We start from the raw sequence: 23,477 nt of genomic DNA, 5'->3' as shown, positions 1-23,477 counted from the left end.
CGTTGTTCAGAACGTAATTATTGGAGAAGATCCAATCTGCCACTATGCGTGTCAGAAAGGCAAGGTTATACAATCGAATGTCAGGCAGTGCGAAGCCTCCGTATTCCTTTGCAAAGGAATAATTTAATTAAGGAAATCCTGGGTCTTTTCTCGATAAATCTTCTAAGCATACTATTAAGTAATCAAATATCCCTCTCTAACAGTAATATTTAAGTATTCTGTAAGACATAGAGCAACTTCGGGAGAAGGACCATCTTGAACAAAGCAATTCGGCCAGAAATAGATAGCAGTAAATTTTGCCAGCTTCTAAGTTTCTCCCTGAAGCTTGCTAAGACTGGGAGTATATTAAGGTTATAAATATCACCTGACTTAGATGGGATTAAAATCCCTAAATATTTGAATGAGTTTTTGACCGTTCGAAAAAGGATATTGGAAAGAGAGTTACTATTTTTTCTAAGCCAGAGAAGTTCTGATTTTGCTGTGTTTACCTTGTTACCAGAAAAAGACCTGAATTGATCAATAATCCGAAGGAGTTTGGGTATACTGATTTTAGTATTTGACAAATAAATAAGTATATCTTCAGCATAGAGGGCTATTTTCATTTCTTGTTTACCTATTTTAATACCCTCTAATCGGTGTCTAATCATGATTGCTAATGGTTCAATAGAGACATCAAAAAGGAGAGGGGAAAGAGGACATCCTTGATAAGTTCCTCTTCCCAGCGTGATCTGTGGGGACAGAGTGTTATTAACTATCATTCTCATATGAGGTTGGTAATACAAACTTTTAATAAAATTAAGGAAGCCACCTCTGAACCCAAACTTAGCTAAAGAGGAGAAAAGATGATCAAAGTGTACTGAATCAAATGCTTTCTCTGCATCGATTGAAATGATAGCTAGATCAGGGATGTCTTCACCCCCCCCCCCCCACTGCAGATGCCGCCATGTTCCCAAAGTACTCTGTGACAACCAGAACTTCTCTTATTTTCGCTGAGGAGTTTTGCATAAGTAAAAACCCAGCTTGGTCTTTATGAATAATGTTAGAAAGTGTTAACTGAAGCCTCTGGACAATGATTGATGTAAATATCTTGTAATATGAGTTTAAGATGGCTATGGGTTTATATGACTTTCTGAGTGGGATCTTTCCCACCCTTGAGAATTAGAGTTGTATGTGAGGCAGAGAAGAATGTAGCTACGGATTCTCCATTAACATACATACCATTGTAGAGTTTACAGAGATGTGACGTAATCTCTGAAGATAAGATTTTGTAGAACTCATTAGGAAGCCCATCGGGCCCAGGTGCTTTATTCAAAGCAAGATCAGAAATAGCTTTCCCTATTTCCTTTTCAGTGATTGGGGCATTAAGAATCTCTGCAGATTCTGCTGTTATTGTGAGATAAGTAATTTTACTCCAGAAATCATCAGACTGAACTATGTCTGAGTTCCTGGAAGAGTAGAGTTCTTGATAATATTTTACAAATACATCTGATATTTATTTTGGTTTAGAAAGAATCTTTCCCTCCAGTTGAAGTTTCTCAATTAAGGGTGGCTTCTTGTATTTTTTGACAAGATTGGCCAGGAGTTTCCCGGATTTGTTTCAAAATCTGTAAAGTTTGGCTTGGAGTTTTAATTCTTGTTGTGTTTCTTGATAGATTGCAAAAGTGTCTCTTTCATTCTTAGCTCTAATGTATTTCACCCAGTTAACTGGTATTTTTTCCAGCAGGAAGTGATTGTACGAATTAGTTACTAATTTGGTTATTTCTTTCTCTCTTAGTTGGAGTTTCCTGACTAACATGGAGTTGTATGCAATGATTTCACCTCTTAAAACTACTTTTGCAGCTTCCCAGAATAATACAGGACAATCTATATATTCATGATTAAAGTGGGTATAGTCTTTAAATTTGTTTTTAAGCCAGCTTTTGAATTTTGAATCGGATGCGAGAAAGGAAGAAAAATAAAATCTCAGAAGTTTAGATTTTGAATGATTCAACCGGAACGCTAGGGAGATAGGTCCATGATCTGATAGGAAAAATGGGCATTATTCCTGCCTTTACTTTCATTGTACATAACCTTTCGTCAATTAGAAAAAGATCAATTCTTGATAATGTTTTGTGGGCCTTGGATAAACAAGTAAAGTCCCTTATATCGGGATTCTGGATTCTCCAGATATCCCTAATATCTAAATTCTGCATAATTTTTGTGAGCAGTTTAGTTTCTAGATTATATTTTTTATGTTTTAACTGTTTAGTCTCCTCCAAGAACCAAATAGCCTTCGGAGTAAGAAAAAATTGTAGACTGTAGCGAATTCCAGAAATCTGGGTTGAGAACGTTAGGTGCATAGATATTACAGAACATGGAAACCAGTTTGTCAATTTTAATTTTTAACATCACGTATCTCCCCTCTGGATCTACCTTGGTATGAATGACTTCATTGTTAATCTTTTTTCCGACTAATATAGCCACTCCTCTCTTCCTCCCAGGATGTCTTAAGCTTCATAGCTTCCTCTAAGTTTAGGTGCATTTCCTGAAGGAACGCTATGTCAGTGTTAACCATTCTCAGATGGGTGGGGATTGATTTCCTTTTAATGGTGGTAGTTATACCTCCCACGTTCCAGGAAACTATTTTAAAATTAACCATCAGATTTGTCATTCACGTGGGGGGGAGAGGAGAAAGAGAGGGGGAAGCAAAAAAAAAAAGAAGGGAAAAGGGGGAGGGGGATTTTCCCATAAGTGAACCTGCATTCCATTGTTAAGTGAATGTTATACAGCAGTGTGCTGAACTTAATCAACTATTACTCTGAGAGGTTTAGACCCCTCAAAAAGTTTTCTGTCTCTTGAGCATTATAAAAAAAATGAACTTCCTCTCTAGCATAAATAATTAAGGCCTGATAACCTTGTTGTATAAATTTAGTGCAAACTGGGGCCAAACCCCTTCTCTTTGAAGCTGTTTCAGCAGAATAGTCTTGGAATAGAAGGACTTTAGCGTCCCTAATAGTGATGGGCTGATCCTTGCGAAAGTACTGGAGTAGAGTGACCTTATCTTGGAAATTTAGCAGTCTTACTATTACAGGTCTGGGCCTACTATTTCCTTTGTATCTATCGGGGGTTTCTCTAGCCTGTGTGCTCTTTTAACTATTATCTGATGGTAGGTGTGAGGAATTTTAAGAAGCTGTACTAATGATTCTGAGATGAATGTGCTTAAGTCTTCATATTGTTTCCCCTCAGGTACCCCAAAGATCTGAATATTATTTCTTCCAGAACGATTTTCAAGGTCCTCAATTTTAGACTGCATTTTAGAAATATTTGCATTAGCGGCTTCTAGACAGGAGCTCTGTAATGTAGTAAGATCTTCAAGATCTGACTCCCTGTGCTCTACTTAATTTATCCTACTGGCAAAATGTCTGATTTCCGGAGTTAATAAAGTGATGTCCTGTTTGATCTCTGATTTAAGTGCATCGAATTTGAGAGTTAAGGCCTCCGAGATATTAGCTACCAGGGTTTGTATATTGAAAAAAGTAGTAAATGAGTACAGCACCTGTTAGTATCTTTAAAGTAGGTTTTAGTTCTGTTTGATGCCCGTGAAGAAAGGGTTACTGCCACCCTCACAGCAACATAGACAAATGGTATCCACAGCACTAATTGAGGTAAAAGAAAAAACCTTTATTTTCACATTACATGCATGTAATGTGAAAATAAAGGTTTTTTTCTTTTACCTAAATTGGTGCTGTGGATACCATTTGTCAAGGTTTGTATATTTGTTACTTAATGTATGGGTAATATGTTTGCAGGAACCGAGTGTACGTCTGCCAAAATATCAAGGGGACTTTTGGCTCCCCTATCCTTTTGCTTAGCTGCCATAGCTGGTGAGGGAGTCCTGGTGTGAGTGTGAAGAAATGTATCCATGTGCTGTGGAAACAATACGTGTGAAGAAAAAGTGGAAGAAAAAAAGAAGCTAATTATTGGGGGAAGAATCCATCCAGTGCCAAGGGAATAAAAAAAAAGGGGGAGGGTGATGGGAAGGGACCATGGGGAAAGGAGGTGAGAAGTGATTGGGATCAAGAATGTGAGGAAGTGCTCAGACAATTAGTAAAGAAAAAATAAGAATGAGATAAAAGGGGACTCGCTTAACCATCCATGCACAGTGGCACTAGGTGTGGGGGATCAATTAATTTTGTGGCAGGCGATACTTTATAGATTGCATGGAAGGCCTTTATAGAAACTAAATAAATGAGTTAAAGTCCCTCTTATACTAAAATATTTAAAATGAGGAAGATCAGATTGTAGTTTTTTCAGAAAAGTTCTCAAAAATGTTAAGTACCCTGGGTTAAAAAGCAGCGCTGGCCGGTCCTAACACTGCTTTTTAACGCCCGCTGCTATTACGAGTCTTACAGGTATAGGTGTATCGCTCACTTTTTTTGGCCAGACTTGGAAATACTGCAAATCCACTTACGTAAATTGCGTATCCTATTTTTTCAATGGGACTTGCATAGCGTCGGTATTACAAGTCTAAAAGTGAGCAGTAGACCCTCTCCTGTCAAGACTGGTACCGCATTTTAAAGTCAGTAGTTAAGAGTTTTACACTACAACGCTGTAGCATAAATCTCTTAACTAAAGTGCTAAAAAGTACACTAACACCCATAAACTACCTATTAACCCCTAAACCGAGGCCCTCCCACATCGCAAACACTATAATAAAATGTTTAACCCCTAATCTGCCGAAACAGACATCGCCGCCACAATAATAAATATATTAACCCCTAAACCACCGCACTCCCGCCTTGCAAACACTAGTTAAATATTATTAACCCCTAATCTGCCATCCCTAACATCGCCGTCACCTACCTACATTTATTAACCCCTAATCTGCCGCCCCCAACGTCGCCGCCACTATATTAAAGTTATTAACCCCTAAATCTAAGTGTAACCCTAACACCCCTTAACTTAAATATAATTTAAAAAATTAGTTTAAATTATTCCTATTTAAAACTAAATACCTATAAAATAAACCCTAATCTAGCTACAATATAACTAATAGTTATATTGTATTTAGCTTAAGGTTTATTTTTATTTTACAGGCAAGTTTGTATTTATTTTAACTAGGTAGAATAGTTACTAAATAGTTATTAACTATTTAATAAACTACCTAGCTAAAATAAATACAAATTTACCTGTAAAATAAAACCTAACCTAAGTTACACTAACACCTAACACTACACTATAATTAAATTAATTCCCTAAATTAAAAACAATTAAATACAATTAAATACAATTAGCTAAAGTACAAAAACAAACAAACACTAAATTACAGAAAATAATAAACAAATTACAATATTTTTAAACTAATTACACCTAATCTAATCCCCCTAACAAAATAATAAAGCCGCCCCAAAATAAAAAAGTCCTACCCTACACTAAATTACAAATAGCCCTTAAAAGGGCCTTTTGCGGGGCATTGCCCCAAAGTAATCAGCTCTTTTACCTGTAAAAAAAATTACAAATCCCCCCATCATTAAAACCCACCACCCACACAACCAACCCTACTCTAAAACCCACCCAATACTCCCTTAAAAAAACCTAAAAACTAACCCCTTAAAGATCACCTTACCGGGAGACGTCTTCATCCAACCGGTCCAAAGTCCTCAACGAAGCCGGGAGAAGTCTTCATCCAAGCCGGGCGAAGTGGTCCTCCAGACAGGCAGAAGTCTTCATCCAGATGGCATCTTCTATCTTCATCCATCCGGCGCGGAGCGGGTCCATCTTCAAGACATCCGACGTGGAGCATCCTCTTCTTTCCACAGCTACTGAAGGATGAAGGTTCCTTTAAGTGACGTCATCTAAGATGGCGTCCCTTCAATTCCGATTGGCTAATAGAATTCTATCAGCCAATCGGAATTAAGGTAGGAAAAATCCTATTGGCTGATGCAATAAGCCAATAGGATTGATCTGGCATTCTATTGGCTGATTGGAACAGCCAATAGAATGCCAGCTTAATCCTATTGGCTGATTGCATCAGCCAATAGGATTGAACGTCAATCCTATTGGCTGATTGTATCAGCCAATAGAATTTTTCCTACCTTAATTTCGATTGGCTGATAGAATTCTATCAGCCAATCGGAATTGAAGGGATGCCATCGTGGATGACGTCACTTAAAGGAACTTTCATTCTGACTACTTTGGGGCAATGCCCCGCAAAAGGCCCTTTTAATGGCTATTTGTAATTTAGTGTAGGGTAGGGCTTTTTTTTATTTTGTTAGGGGGATTAGATTAGGAGTAATTAGTTTAAAAAATCTTGTAATTTCTTTATTATTTTCTGTAATTTAGTGTTTGTTATTTTTTGTTTTTAATTTAGGGAGTTGATTTAATTATAGTGTAGTGTTAGGTGTTACTTAGGTTAGGTTTTATTTTCCAGTTAAATTTGTGTTTATTTTAACTAGGTAGTTAGTAAATAGTTAATAACTATTTAATAACTATTCTACCTAGTTAAAATAAATACAAACTTGCCTGTAAAATAAAAATAAAGATAATATTCAAATTTGTTACTCATTCAGAGCGTGTTATGATTTAAGTGTAATTATCCCGTGTGTGTTCCTCAGTCTAGAGTTCCACATATGCGGTAACACACAATATCCTACTTTCAATGATCCCCACAAATAACACTCTCATTTGAGCCCCACAATCGCGGGTTCACATACGGGGTAGAAGTAGAAGTTCAAATAATTATCAATTCCAAGTTCATTGAAAAGTGTATAAGTATTAGAGGCTTACCCCTTCCTTGGCTTGTCACCGGGAGTACGGACTGTACCGCAATATAATCCTCCTCTGATGGTATAAGTTTTCTAAGCTCCTCTGTAGTGGCGTGTATCGCCAAACTCCTCTGTGAAGTGGGCAGCCTCGTTCTAAAAGCCGGCATACGTCATCCAGCACGGCTGAGCCTGTAAGAACGTGGGGATCCTCCACACCCCCAAAACAAAGACAAATGCAGTAAAGACTTCCACAAAGGTGATTACGTTCTTGCAGAAATAACGAGCAGGGAGAGGAGAGGTATATGATATAAAACTTCGGTTTATTTCATCATTTAAAAGCGATTACAGAGCACAGCAGATCAGAAATTACAGCTGACGCATTTCCTGCCTCCACGGCAGTTCATCAGTTCATCATAGCTACAATGTAACTATTAGTTATATTGTAGCTAGCTTAGGGTTTATTTTATAGGTAAGTATTTAGTTTTAAATAGGAATAATTAGGGGTTCATAAGTATAATGTAGGTGGCGGCAGTGTCTGGAGCGGCAGATTAGGGGTTAATAATAGGGGTATTTAGACTCAGGGTTTATGTTAGGGTGTTAGGTGTAGATATAACTTTTATTTCCCCATAGGAATCAATGGGGCTGCGTTAGGAGCTAAACGCTGCTTTTTTGCAGGTGACTTTTTTTAGCCGGCTCTCCCCGTTGATTCCTATGGGGAAATCGTGCATGAGCACGTTTCACCAGCTCACCGCTAACATAAGCAGCGCTGGTATTGTAGTGAGATGTGGAGCAAAATTTCTTCTTGTCTGTTAACGCCGGGTTTGTAAAAACCCGTAATACCAGCGCTGTCTGTAAGTGAGCGGTGAGCATAAACTGCTTGTTAGTACCGCATAGCTTCTAACGCAAAACTCGTAATCTAGCCGTATGGCCTGTAAGTGTTTCAGGGAAGACCAGTTAGACCTCAGCAAATTCAGAGAGCAAGAGTTGCTCTATTACTGAGGGGAAGCAAAACAAAATTCCTCACTAAGAGAAAGAAAGAAAGAAAAAAAAAGAAAAAAATTATACTAACCAAGGAAAAGTCTATATACGATTAAGGACTTCACTGTTAATAGTTAGATGATATATTGTGAGACAGCAATTCTTATAATCCAGAATTATATTCTGTGAGGCTAATGGATCTGGCGTTTAAGCCGTGGTACAGTTTTAGGACCCTCCTTTTACTATAGCATTAATAGTTAAATAGAAACATTCAAAGGGGAGAACTAGTGTATTATTCTTTACTAAAGTTAAAGGGACACTGAACCCAATTTTTTTCTTTTGTAATTCAGAAAGAGCATGCAATTTTAAGCAACTTTCTAATTTACTCCTATTATCAATTTTTCTTCGTTCTCTTGCTATCATTATTTGAAAAAGAAGGCATCTAAGCTTTTTTTTGGTTTCAGTACTCTAGACAGCACTTTTTTATTGGTGGATGAATTTATCCACCAATCAGCAAGGACACCCCAGGTTGTTCACCAAAAATGGGCCGACATCTAAACTTACATTCTTGCATTTCAAATAAAGATACCAAGAGAATGAAGAAAATTTGATAATAGGAGTAAATTCAAAATTTGCTTAAAATTTCATGCTCAGTCTAAATCACGAAATAAAATATTTGGGTACAGTGTCCCTTTAAGTTAATAGGGAAAACATATTAGCAGGTTTATTGCTTTACGTACAATAAGATTATACTAAGTCTGGCACCAGATCAGACCAGCTCAGAGAGAGACCCCTCTTGCCTTTGCTTTATCTGAAATAAAAGGTAAAAGAGACTTTCTTGCCGAGAGGTTCATTAACAAACAAACTACTAACATTATTTAAATGCCTTTCAAAAGCAGAGATTTCCAGCCAGCAGGTGAAAAAGAAAAAACATAATTTATGCTTACCTGATAAATTTATTTCTCTTGTAGTGTATCCAGTCCACGGATCATCCATTACTTATGGAATATATTCTCCTTCCCAACAGGAAGCTGCAAGAGTCCACCCACAGCAAAGCTGCTATATAGCTCCTCCCCTAACTGCCATATTCAGTCATTCGACCGAAAACATGCAGAGAAAGGAAAAACCATAGGGTGCAGTGGTGACTGTAGTTCAAATGAAAAAATTACCTGCCTTAAAGTGACAGGGCGGGCCGTGGACTGGATACACTACAAGAGAAATAAATTTATCAGGTAAGCATAAATTATGTTTTCTCTTGTTAAGTGTATCCAGTCCACGGATCATCCATTACTTATGGAATACCAATACCAAAGCTAAAGTACACGGATGATGGGAGGGACAAGGCAGGTACTTAAAAGGAAGTTACCACTGCCTGTAAAAAACCCTTTCTCCCAAAAATAGCCTCCGAAGAAGCAAGGTATCAAATTTGTTAAATTTGAAAAGTATGAAGCGCAGACCAAGACTCCGTCTTGTAAATCTGTTCAACAGAAGCCACATTTAAAAAAGGCCCAAGTGAAAACCACAGCTCTAGTAGAATGAGCTGTAATCCCTTCAGTAGGCTGCTGTCCAGCAGTCTCATAAGCTAAATGAATTATGCTTTTTAACCAAAAAGACAGAGAGGCTGCTGAAGTCTTTTGACCTCTCCTCTGTCCAGAATAGACAACAAACAAGGTGAACGTTTGATGAAAACTGTAGTAGCTTGTAAGTAAAACTTTAAAGCACAAACCACGTCCAATATTGTGTAATAGACGTTCCTTCTTTGAGGAAGGATTAGGATACAAGCATGGAACAACTATCTCTTGAGTGATGTACTTGTTAGATACCACCTTAGGAAAAAACCCAGGTTGGTACGCAGGACTACCTTATCCGTACGAAGGACCAGATAAGGAGAATCACATTGTAACACAGATAACTTGGAGACTCTACGAGTCGAGGAATTAGCTACCCAAAAGGAACTTTCCAAGATAAAGATTGATATCTATGGAACAAAAAAGGTTCAAACGGAACTTCTTGAAGAACCTTAAGAATCAGGTTTAAGCTCCATGGCGGAGCAACAGTTTTAAACACAGGCTTGGATCTAACCAAAGCCTGAACGTCTAGAATACCTGCCAGACGCTTGAAGAATAAACTAAGTAGAAAGCACCACAGACTCTCACAACCTCCTATCTATGTTGAGGCTTGCAAGAGAATGACTGAATATGGCAGTTAGGGGAGGAGCTATATAGCAGCTTTGCTGTGGGTGGACTCTTGCAGCTTCCTGTTGGGAAGGAGAATATATTCCATAAGTAATGGATGATCCGTGGACTGGATACACTTAACAAGAGAAATCCCTTTACAGGACCATCTTGTTGTGTATTATCTCTCCCCGAGATTAATTTAAGATTTTCACCACAATTGTTAGCTAAGTTTTTCCAGACCCAGATTTTACAATTTTATTCTTTTGTGACCAATCAGCCATTAGATGGGCCTGACTTTGCAGTCAGGTAGCAAAAATTCCCTTGTTCTTCCCTTTTCCTTCTTGTTCTCCTCTATAACGTAATTGTAATTCGTAGCTTAATAAACTTTAGAGTGTGAACAGAAGAATGGAAAAAGCTATCATATATAAACAATTAAGAGAATTTTAAGGCAGGTGAACCAGGATTATAAGCCAGGAGTTACTTCTTGCTGCCAGTGTACTATATGCTGTGTAATCTAGGGTCTGGCTAAATCCCAATCGTTATTGTTGCTTATGTTTCTAAAACCAACTTATATTATAACATCTAGAGGCCTATTTATTATAGGTCTTGCGGACCTGATCCGACAGTGCGGATCAGATCCGCAAGACGTCGCTGAATGCGGAGAGCAATACGCTCTCCGTATTCAGCATTGCACCATCAGCTCACAAGAGCTGCTGGTGCAACGCCACCCCCTGCATACTCGCGGACAATCGGCCGCCAGCAGGGGGGTGTCACAGGGGGGTGTCAATCAACCCAATCGTACTCGATCGGGTTGAATTTTGGCGATTCCTGTCCGCCTCATCAGAGCAGGCAGACAGGGTTATGGAGCAGCGGTCTTTAGACCGCTGCTTCATAACTGGTGTTTCTGGCAAGCCTGCAGGCTCACCAGAAACATAGGCCCTCAACCTCCATACGGAACTTGATAGATAGGCCCCCTAGTCATTAAGCCAGCATACACGGTTAATGATCTCTCCCCCCTTTTGTTCAAACAAATTAATACAAGCATATCATGCAGGTTTTTGAAATTACAGAACCCAAAAGATATATGAGTGAGAGTTTCACAGTTATACAACAGAAAATAGCTTGCAGTCCACAAAACAGAGTGGTAATTAATACCTTTAACCTTAACAATGATTGCTAAGGGAACAGGTATGTTAAATGAGAGAGAGAAGGTACAAATACTCCTTTTTTTTTTATCAAAGAATGAAAGAATCTCTCTCCAATTGGAGGGTAAGGCAGTTCAATTTCTTCTTCTTCTTGGGGCAAAAATAAGAAAAGTTAACTGCAGAGAGATGGGGCTATAGTACTTACACCCAAAGTTAAATAGTAAATGAACTGAAGGGAGACACTTAAAGTAATTTTATGCCAAGTTCCGTGTTCTTTTTGTTTTTTATTTTTACCCCTTCAGGTGGCTTAAGCCCCCGCATTCGGTTTTGCCTTGCCCCAAACTGTGATAGCTACTGTGTACGTTGTGCCAAGTTAAGTAGTGGCTTGGCGTTTCTTTAGGTGAACCATGCATGTAATTTTGCTGCGAATCCAGCAGTTCAAGAGATGTAGATATAAAAAGTACCTTATGCAGTACGGCTGTACTTAAAAGTAGCCCTCAATTGTAGCAGAGTCCGCAGAGTCTCCGGCCGGCTCGAACATTAGAGGGAACCCGGTTCTTCTATACCCCAGTTGAGTGTAGATGCTGCACAGGGGCCCACACGGTCCTCCACTCGCAGCACCAGTGGGAGGAGGCACCGAGATGCAGGCTTCCTGCTTCCTGAGAGTCTCCTTCTCCTGGGTTCCGGACGGCAAACATAGCCTGCACTGAGGATCCCCCTGGTCGAGAAACTGAGACACCAATCGTCAGCCCCCTCTCACGTAGCACCCCCCTTTCACGCAGCACCGGTGGGAGAGGGGGAATACAGGGGCACTCGGTATGGCTATAGAAATGGAATGCAGGAAGGTAATAATCCTTCAGACACAGATACAGGGAAAGTCAATAAGGTGCGGTTAAAAAGCACCACGGGAGTTCCGGTGACAATGTAGCGGTTCACCAAACAGCTACCCTAGGTCTCAGGGCTTCAGCATGGTAATCTCCGCCAACTGCTTAGTTTGGAGCACAGTGAGCGAGCGCTACATGACCTGCACTTGAACTCCACCCCCCGGAACTTCCTCCTCCGATCTCTACAGAATGTAATTTTTTTTTTTAATTTTATCTTTATTATTCAGCAAAGTAAATTTCAACATTTTGTTTGCGCCATGCAAGATCCATATCCAACATCAACATAAAATTAAACCAGAACTTAACTGTATTAACAATACCCCTTAACTTAACCATAGCAAAATTAACAGTTACTAACACAATAATTATATTAACAAAGTCTGACCCAAGCTCTGGGATTGATACTTATCGTCTATGGACTGAATTAACTAGTTTACACTACTAATTTTACATATACTACCCACAATTTCTGATCACTTCACATCACCGGACCAGTTTTTGGGACAAGTCATATTTGTCACTTGATCCCTAATATCCCTCCATCCCTCCCCCAAACCCCCCCCCCCCCCGCCAAGAGGGAGAAAAAAAAAAAAAGGGAAAAAGAAAAAGAGAGCCCCCCACTAGAGGCTACCATACCCCCAATAGTACAAGTTCCGAATTTCTAAATGGGGAGATCAAATAGTCTATTTCCACTGCCGAAAAAATCTTAATAAACAGAGACCATTTTGTAAAAAACTTTCTAATATCCCCTTCATCATTCATATTAGTATCTAACTGTTCTAATATACAGTGTTTTTTTAGACAGTTTTTGGTCTCCATAACCGTTGGGATTGTAGTTGATTTCCATTATTTGAGAATCAGATATCTGGCTGCAACCACTGTCATATTAATTAATTTATATTGAGGGTGTAGTTTTTCCTTGTCTTTCCTCAGAAGGACACTATTACTCAGGGTTATTTCAAATGGAGGGATCTTCACTATATTTTTTAACCAATACTCTACTTTTTTCCAGAATTGACCCACTCTAGGGCAGCTCCATATCATATGAACCAGGTCCGCCACAGGTTTTGAACATTTTGGACAATTATTAAATTCATTATTCCCGCATCTCAGACCTTTCTCCGGGGTGAAATATGCTCTATATAACAGTTTAACTTGTGATTCCCTCCAGGTTGAGGATAGTGTAGTCTGAGCTATTCTTGTGATAGAGCCCTGTACCAACTGGACATCCACATTGCTCTCTGGTATTAAGTTGTTCCACTCGACCGAGAGTTTCTCAAGATTTGATGTACCCTTAAGGGAAACAAGCATATAATAGCATGGAGAGATGGAGAACTGACCATTTTTCACCATATCTAACCACCCCTCCAATCTCCCCCACGTCCATTCTCCATTCACCTCCCTCCTGAGCTCTGTTACAAAGTGTCTAGCCTGCAGATAGGCAAAGAATTCTCTATTGTAAATATCGAATTCCTGCCTAAGTGATTCATAAGTTTTAACCGCTTGATTCTCTCTGTCCATAAACTGAATAGCCCTATCCAATCCCACGGTATGCCATCTTTGAAATGTTGCTGAATCTAAACCAGCCAGGAATTTCGGGTTGCCCCGAAAATTGAACAAACTTAGATACATTACAATCTAACGATAGGAGCTTGCCCATTTTCCACCAACTTTGTATAGGGTTGTAAATTGTTTTAAATGATTTCAGCTCCTGAGGTATTAATTTGGATTTGCAATGTATTAAGGATACTGGTAGAAATGGATAACAAATGTTGTTCTCTAAATCATTGTTTGTCACATAATCTTTGGAAAAAATCCAATCTGCCACAATGCGTGCTAGATAAGCCATATTATACAAACACACATCCGGTAGTGCAAAACCCCCTTGGTTCCTTGGTAGTTGTAATTTAAAGAAAGCAATTCTTGTTTTTTTGTTCTGCCATATGTATCTTCTCAGTACCGCATTCAGCTCCCGGATGTCTTTCCCTTTAAGAATTATTGGAACATTTTGGAGAATATATAACAATTTCAGCAGTAATACCATCTTAAACAAGGCTATCCTACCAGATATGGACAGAGGAAGACTTTGCCAGTTTGTTAAGCTCTGTTTAATATCCTGAAGTATTGGGGGGATGTTTAATTCATACAGCTTATCTATGTTAGATGGAATTAGGACACCTAGATATTTAAATGCATCTGACACTATTTTAAAGGGTATGTTTGATGGTGATTCTTTATTTTTTCTCAACCATAGCATTTCTGATTTTGAAGTATTGACTTTATAGCCTGAAAAGGATCCAAATTGTTTAATGATCAGTATTAACTTTGGCAAGTTGTCTTTAATGTTTGCTATGTAAAGAAGGATATCGTCTAATTGGTGTCTTACCATCATAGCTAAGGGCTCTATTGAAATATCGAAAAGCAGGTGAGAGAGAGGACATCCCTGCCAAGTTCCCCTCTCCAGAATAATCTCTGGAGTAAGGGTGCCATTAACCAGCAGTCTCGTAGATGGTTTATTGTATAGGTTACAGAATGTAATTTTAAACAACTTTCCAATTAACTTCCATTAAAAAAAATGTGCACAGTCTTTTATATTTACACTTTTTGAGTCACCAGCTCCTACTGAGCATGTGCAAGAACTCACAGACTATACGTATATTTATACGTATACGCATTTGTGATTGGCTGATTGCTATCACATGGTACAGGGGGAGTAGAAATATACATTACTTTAAAATGTGTTAGAAAAAATGTACTACTCATATGAAATTCAGAGTAAATGCTATTGTATTGTCTTGTTATCTTGCATTTGTTGATTATGCAAATCTACTGTATTTACTGGTCCTCTAACTGTCTATATGTGTGTAAATAATACATATATACACATATAAATACAAATGTACATACATACATATACATATTTAGAAATATATATGTATGTATCTCTATGTTAAAGGCCCTTTTGCCTGCCTTGTTTTTTTTTTTTTCTATCACCTGAGACCTCATATCTTTGAGCCCTTATAACTTTATTGTGCTATATATTTTTTAAATAGTTTTTATTAGATGGTGTTATTATGAGCGTAATTACACTTTGTAATGTATTTTTGATGTGTTTTCTGACATTTTTTTGTGTCGCGAAACAGTCAACCACAGCTTTCAGGACAAGCTATCCTGACAAGCGTTAACTTCAATTGTGCTCAAGCAATCTTGTTAATTTCAACTTGTAATATGAGCGATACGTGCGCAAACACCTTTTTACTTGCGCGTTACTGTTAGTGCTCCACTCGTAATCTTGCCCAAATTGTTTTTTTTATACATAACTAAATAATTTACAATATTTCGTTTGCCTGCATTACCTAAAATTTAACCCTTGAAAATTTTTATATTTCCACTACCCTCTGAGAGGTGTGGGAGTATTCCGGGGAAAGGGGAACTCTGACTCTCCTATGTGCAGCTTAGTGATTGGTTGATATGTGCTGAAGCTATATCTGTCCCTAATTGGCCACAACAAATTAAGTAAGATAAACAACATTTATGAGGTTTTTAAAGGGTGTGTCCTGGGCCTGCAAAACAACTCTTGCAGAGCTTTGGCAATGCAGTGTATAATTTATTTGATTAAGTTGTGAATAAATTAATGTCCCTTGAAAATAATGGATGGTTGTTTCTTACAGTCCATAGAGCTGTGGGGGTTGCAGTGAATAATGCATACTTGAGTACACATTGTGCATAAACATAAATTTCCAGCTAAGCCTAAATCTAAAACTCTTTTTATAAACTTTTCATACAAAACTATTATTAAACATTATTGAAGGTTCATGAAAGTCAGATCTGAAATCAAGCAGTACCACCGCACATGAGACACTCGAGTGCACAAATTCTGCTAGAAATAGATGTATATTGTAAAAGTGTTTCTATTCAAAATGTAAATGCTCTGCTCTGCATTTCACATTTTTATTTGTGTCCCTGTAATTGCTGATGTTTCACATATAAATCAGCGACTGACAACTTCCTAACACATAGGTGCTGCAGATTAGATTTTTAAGGATCATTAAGAGCTGCATGTCCATTGATGTTAAAACACATATTTGCGGAAAATGTCCAGCAACACAGGACCAGATGTGGGTAATGTTGCAGGACAACCCGTGCCTGCTGTCTATCTCTAGAGAAGGCTCTTTTGAGCTAAAGCCATCTTATTTACTACCTAACAGAGGTCTTCAAAGCGCATATTTTTAGATTGCTTTTGTCTGGGGCCACAAAATCAATGACTTATTTTTTAGTTCTGCCTTTTTCTAGGGTATGTGATCTATGGGCCGCCAGTTGGTCATATCCCTTATATAAATTACAGATATTTTTTGGCTACAATATTCTGTTAAACCCTAGTCTTTTGTTTTACTCTTTTCACTTGATGGACCACACTGCATTTTTTTAACTAAACGTTGTTGTTTTTTTAAAAACCGGCACCTTTTCTTTTACAAAAAAGTACTGATATATATATATATAAACACTTACATAAAAGCAACCTCAAATTAGCAATGATTTAATCTGAGCAATTTTTTCGGCTTGTGCACATAAATACTTACCTGTAAAATTGGTGCAGTTATGTACCTTGTCAATATTTAGTCTTGTAAACCTCTGTCTTTATGAAATTCGCTGCTTAAGATTAACTATTGTCATGCACACCACATACACACACACTATATGCACACACACCACACATACACACACATAGATACTGTACATACACTCATATGCACACCCACCACATATACACACACTATATGCAAGCACACAACATATAAACCAACACCACCACATTTACACTCAAATACATACACACCACACTACACACGTTCACAGACACATACGTACCACACAAGTTCACAGATACATACATACCATACTACACAAGTTCACAGATACATACACACCACCCTACACAAGTTCACAGATACATACATACCACACAAGTTCACAGATACATACACACCACACTACACAAGTTCACAGATACGTACACACCACACTACACACGTTCACAGATACATACATACCACACAAGTTCACAGATACATACACACCACACTACACACGTTCACAGATACATACATACCACACAAGTTCACAGATACAGTAACACCACACTGCACAAGTTCACAGATATATACACACCACACTACACACATTCACAGATACATACTCATCACACAAGTTCACAGATATATACATACCACACTACACACGTTCACAGATACATACACACTACACAACACAAGTTCACAGATATATACACACCACACTACACAAGTTCACAGATACATACACACGTACACACACAAAACATACACAGTAATAATTGTGAATGCTTTATCCAATTTTTTAAAACTGTATTTTTTATTTTTCATTTATAAAAAAATAAATAATAAAAAAGCACACTATCTACATATAACTAAACAAACTGAAATAGATATACCTTTAAGGAGATAAGCTGGAGTCCCTGGACCCACCTACAAAATCATATTTTTTATCCTTAGACTTAAAAGTCATAAATCCTTATAAAATGTACTGGGTGTATATAGATATAGACAATTATGTTTTATATAGACAATTTTGTTTTGAATGTATACATCCAAACACAGTATATGTAGACAGTTTTAGACTTATATACCCAAACACAGTACATTTTATAATATATAGCCGAAAGATGAGTCGCTTGAAGCCCTGGATAAAACTAGTGAAGGGAGGGGCATTTGACCCCGGTATAGGTATGGAGTAAAGATGTGAGGTAGAAGGGTGGTGATTGGAGGTGGGGCCCTTAGTTAGCTTTATGAGTGGTGGGGGTGGCCAAGTAAAGGCGCCAAACAGTTTTTTTCTGGAGATTATGTGCAAGCAGAAGCTCCCTCCCTCCCTGTATGATGTGGAGAAATTGAATTTGGTAGTCACCGCAGTGGTTGGCGGAGTGCTTGCTTGGTGGATGAGCAGTTTTAAGTGGGGTACCTTCTGGGTGAGCAGGAGAGGAGTATGTGGAGAATTGTTTAGCTGTTTTTAAAAATTGGGGATACTTATTGGGCAAGCACTGGTTGGTTATTTGTGGGTTATTTATTTACATTCTAAGTATGTATAAATAAAAAGCTGCGGACTTTGTAACCCATATGGTGTCCAGTGTCTTTTATTTACAGAATTACTTATTAGAGGGTTCATGTACATTTTGGAAAGGTCGACACCATAACTGTAGAGAAATAGTTTTTCAGCATACCTGCGACTACTACACTGCTCTAAAGCAAGTTCTGTGTATACAGTACACATAGCACATGCACACACATATTCACACAAACACACTCACATGCACATACACGTGTGTACCCACATATATATATATATACACACAGACAATCAGACATATGCACAGCACATACATACAGAAACACAAAACAAACCAATACATAATCTTTTAAACTACAATACAAACAATAAACATCAGTGCCTTATGTATTGTAATATTCCAAATTAAATTCCGTTTTTAATGAACAACTCATCGCATTTTTGATGATCAAATGGATAATGATTTTTACAACAACTCCTTACATAACCATTATAAAATGTCTGATTTCTCAGCAACAAAATAGCAACAGAGCAAATGTTTTGTAATGACCTCTTTAAAGCAATTGCCCAAATAGCATGTTCAGCTGGCATGAATCACCAAAGAGCCAAAGGTTTTCTAAAATAAATAAAGAATATATATATATATATATTATATGCAAGCTAGTGTGAGGATAGTGTAAAACTTCTGATATATATATATATATATATATATATATATATATATATATATGTATATTTATATCCACACACACACACATATATATATATTTTCTCAGCTCATTTGCAGTTGGCTCCATTAACTGTGGTTAAAAGCATGTGGATGCGGAGGGATACGCATGCCCAAACTGCCCAGCAGAAAACAAAGGTCACTGGCACCTAGGCACCCACTGTCCATCACTCAGGCAACCTGCTCCAGCTCCAGAGAAGTGCAAGCCTCTGCTGGTGCTGGCCAGCCCCTGGGTAAAAACTGTTGAGGGAGCAAGGCTCAGCGAGATGTGGCAGGACAGGTGTGGAGGGATAAGATGCCCAGCCACCAAAGAAGGGCCTCTTCTTGCTAGAAGCTGATGTATGTAAATCATGTACAGCTGTGCCTGTGGAAATAAACCCGCCCACCAGGCATTTTTCCGGTATGTCCAGTGCTAAATCCTGGCCAGACTATCATGTTAGTACATTCACAAACATGACATTAGGGCAAGAAGACTTGTATCTGCATATCTGGGCATGTCCAAACCTGCAAGTGTATGGAAAAAGCTTGTTGTGTTGGCAACATTCATGTGAGCTAGATGTTAGGAGCAGAAGTGTGTTAATTTCAAATTATGCATGAATAAATTTGATCCAAATATGGAAATACAGTGTTCAATTGGGTGTTGTTTCTCCTGTGATAAAAGCAATAAGTGATTACAGCTCAGAAGAAAATTAGTTACTGTGTTCAAAGGTAAGAGGTGATGTTATATCAGTCTGTGAGTACAATGAAAACAAATTTCTATTTAAATATAATTATCTATTTGGTAACAGTTGTTGTAATCCCTTGGAATATAACAAAAAAAACTATTACAAGAGGACTACAAGAAATTTGATTAGAGCACATATCAAAGAAAAGGATCTATCCTCTAAAACTTAACCCTGGCAGGTCACTCAATTTATGATTGAAAAAGACACATGTATGGAGTGGTTACCCTGAAGATTCTTTTTAGAAGGTTGAATCCGTTTGTGCTTCTCCTGGTGTATCCCCTTCATCCAAGATTAGGAAGATGTCTTCCTGATCCTATGTAATAATGGCTGTGTTGCTTGTGTCTATGATGAATGGTGGTTAGGCTTGATTAAGGACATCAGTGATTACATGAGCAATGTTCTCAGAAAACTGACACATGCTGAGTTGACTACTGCCACCAGATGCTCCCACAACATATTTGAGAGAGTGAGGAAATTTCCAAGCTTCTAATCATACATGTAGCTTGAACTTTTGGTGTGTCAATCATAAACATATTTACTTAAAATGCTGTTATTTTTTATATTTGTTATGCTTATATTACATCTGTTAATTTCACAAAATGCAGTAATAAAGTAGGCTTTTCCCCAGATTTCCACTGGCCATAGCTCTGTAACCAGTGGAGTCTGAAACTCACAACTTTTACAGCAGAATGCTACCCTTAGGGACTTATATCTGTAAAAAATTCCAGGTTCCTATCTGATCCCCCGTAAGAAAAGAAAAAAGAGAAATCTGAAATCTGAAATTTTCTGCATGCATACTGTACTTACCTAGGTACCCCTAAAAATAAAATAGGACTAAGACCCGAACCCTTCCCATTATAAATTGACCCTCAAAGTGGAACTTTCAGCGATCTTGATCATTACATTAGGACTTGAGTTCTAAATCCATGGAACAAGAATGTGCAAAATGTTTATACATGTACCTTGTAAAGTGCTCTAGACCTAGACATCAGTTTTTATTCCAAGGAGCTAGGACCTTGAGCTATTGAGGTTTCCGAAAACATATGTATAACCAAATTGTGTTGTACACAATGACATATAGATGGCCACCATGGTTAAATCAAGTAAAATAAAATGTAAAAACTGGTGATTTTGCAATACCAATACATAAAGGTAATCACTCAAAAAATTTAGGAAAATTAAAAATGGTCAAGCAACCTATTTTAGACCAACTGAGATGGACTGACAAAGTGATAAATGCAATGTGTAGTTGTTTGTGAGCATTTAGTGACTTTATTAGTTTGTGAGAGTCTAAACTGTGAAATTACATTGTAGAGGTTCAAGTAGAAGAATTGGGCAAAATAATATGCTTCTAACAGGTTTAAACTTACTTTTTGAGTCATCATATAGTATATTATAATTCTGCCATCTACAACTGCATGTTATATGATTTTTAAAATATATTTAGTTATTTATTTAAAGAGATATTAAACTATATAAAGTTATATCATGGATAAAAGATCACTATTTAAATGTGGTAAAAACATCTTTGCATGAAAAAACGGTTAAGTTAACTAACTGTACATCCATGTCTATCTAGTACTGATTTCCCGGGTATGGATATCAACTTATTGATTGATAAAGAAAACTCCCAAAACTCTAGTGGTTGATAGTTATTTACAGGCATTAAAAAGTATGAATATTTTTAAAGTATCAGGACATGTATTACCAAAAATAAATGAATAAGAAGTTAATTTTCCTAGATTAAAACATGTAACCCGTTGCATGTTCACAAATTCCTTCATCTGTTCTGAGAACTAAAACATCTTATAAAAATAAATTGATATCACTTTAGGATTATGTATATAACAGTAAGTTAATAAGTATCAAGTTTTCAATTCCTTTTCTATAATAATCTTTTTCTTCTCTAATGGTGTAGAGAAAGGGTGGTTAAAGCTATGACCAGTGTAGTTCATAATAATCAAGATCAGACTCAGTAGACACATAGGGGCCTATTTATGAAATATATGTCCAACATGATTCGATCAACGGATCATGTCCGACAGACATCGCTGAATGCGGATAGCAATACGCTCTCCTCATTCAGCATTGCACTAGCACCTCTTGTGAACTGCTGGTTCACGGCCAGCAGGGGGTGTCAATCAACCTGATCTTATTCGATCGGGTTGATTTCACGCGATTTCTGTTCCCTCCACAAAGAATATGGACAGGTTATGGAGCAGTGGTCTTTAGAAACACGGCCCTTCAAGCTCCATACGGAGCTTGATAAATGGGCCCCATAGATGCATGTGAAATTTTTGAGGGGCCTTGTAAAGTTGATATCAATTAATTGAACATCACCTATCACCTATCTTGTCCAGTGTTTCATTGTTGGATGTTCCTGCCAACATTTATAAACGTGTGAGGTGCCTAAAATATGATATCTCTCACATCAAATGAGAGCTGCTAGCAATGTAGAAAAACAATAATAACACCAGCAATACTAAGGAAATATGCTTGCAGACGGTTTATAAAAAATTAGTAGTTGTAAAATATTTATGTAGGGTTTGTTACTGCAAGTCTTGCTGGGTAGAATAAAAGGTGTCTCCAGGGGGCTGGCTGTGGAGTTCCGGAATGTTCTAATGGTGTGGTCATGATTTTTCACCTATTGGCCCAGCAAGCAAAATAGCCCCTGTAAAGTAATTAAAGGGACAGTAAAGTCAAAACTAAACTTTCATGATTCAGATAGGGCATGCAATTTTAAACAACTTTCCTATTTACTTTTATCATCAAATTTGCTTTGTTCCCTTGGTGTTATTTTTGAAAAGCTAAACCTAGCTAGGCTCAAACTGATTTCTAAACAGTTGAAAACCGCCTCCTAGCTCAGAGCATTTTGAAACTTTTTCATTGTTAGACTGTGCTAGTTCACATGTGTCATATAGATAACATTGTGCTCACTCCCGTGAAGTTATTTAGGAGTCTTCACTGATTGACTACACTGCATGTCTGTCAAAGGCACTTAGATAGGGAGGCTGTCTGCAAAGGCTTACATACAAGGTAATCACAGAGGTAAAAAAGTATATTAATATAACTGTGTTGGTTATGCAAAAACAGGGAATGGGTAATAAAGGGATTATCTATCTTTTTAAATAAGAAAAATGTTGGTGTAGACTGTCCCTTTAAGTACCGTTATTTCAAAGTACCGGTATTTTATTTCCCTTTGTTTTCTTTTGCACATATGTTTTCTGTTTTACATAAAAATATTAATTTGTTCCTATTTCATTTTAATTTGTTTGGTCTATAACTGTTTGAATGCATTTTTGTTAGGCCGATAGTCTTGATAGTAGAACTTGAAAGATTATGCAATGGATGAAGCTCCACTGATTATAATTGAGATGAACTCACAAGTGGGGCCAGTGACAAGGGGCGTGCGCAAATCTTTATATATTCTGCCATTTTCAAATTGAAACATTGCTGCAAGTTCTATTAAATCAAGGCCAGTATTCTATTTGCAGATGTAATCTTTCACCCATTCTTCACAGATCCTTTTATCCACTCATTACCTGCAAATATAAAATCCATAATATACTAAGATATGGTGAAATAATAATTTGACAAAATGGTTAAATAGTAAGAGAACATGTAAATGTGTTTCATGTTTTTTTCATTTTACTGATCTATTTTATTTGCATTTGGGGATTTTATTTCAGTAAAAAAACTTTATTTTCACACTATAAATTTAGTTTTGAATAATTGCAATAATATATATAGGAGGACTGGGGTAACAAGATTTTTTGGGTCCAAAGGACAACCTGAGACGTGCTTGTACTCAACCATTCCAACCTTTCATCCCACACATACTTACACATGCACAATAATATGTATGTCTATCTATCTTTCTGTTTGTCTGTCTGTCTCTCAGTTTATCTTTAATATTTATAGGGGTGTGATTGGCCTTCTTGGAGCTGTGGTCTTAGAAGGGACTTCCTGCACCTCTTGCTTCAATGCCCATAGTGACAT

Source organism: Bombina bombina, chromosome 3 (assembly GCF_027579735.1).
Source record: "Bombina bombina isolate aBomBom1 chromosome 3, aBomBom1.pri, whole genome shotgun sequence".
NCBI lineage: Eukaryota > Metazoa > Chordata > Amphibia > Anura > Bombinatoridae > Bombina > Bombina bombina.
The sequence above is the reverse complement of the archived record's forward strand: the minus strand, read 5'-3'. Positions refer to the sequence as shown.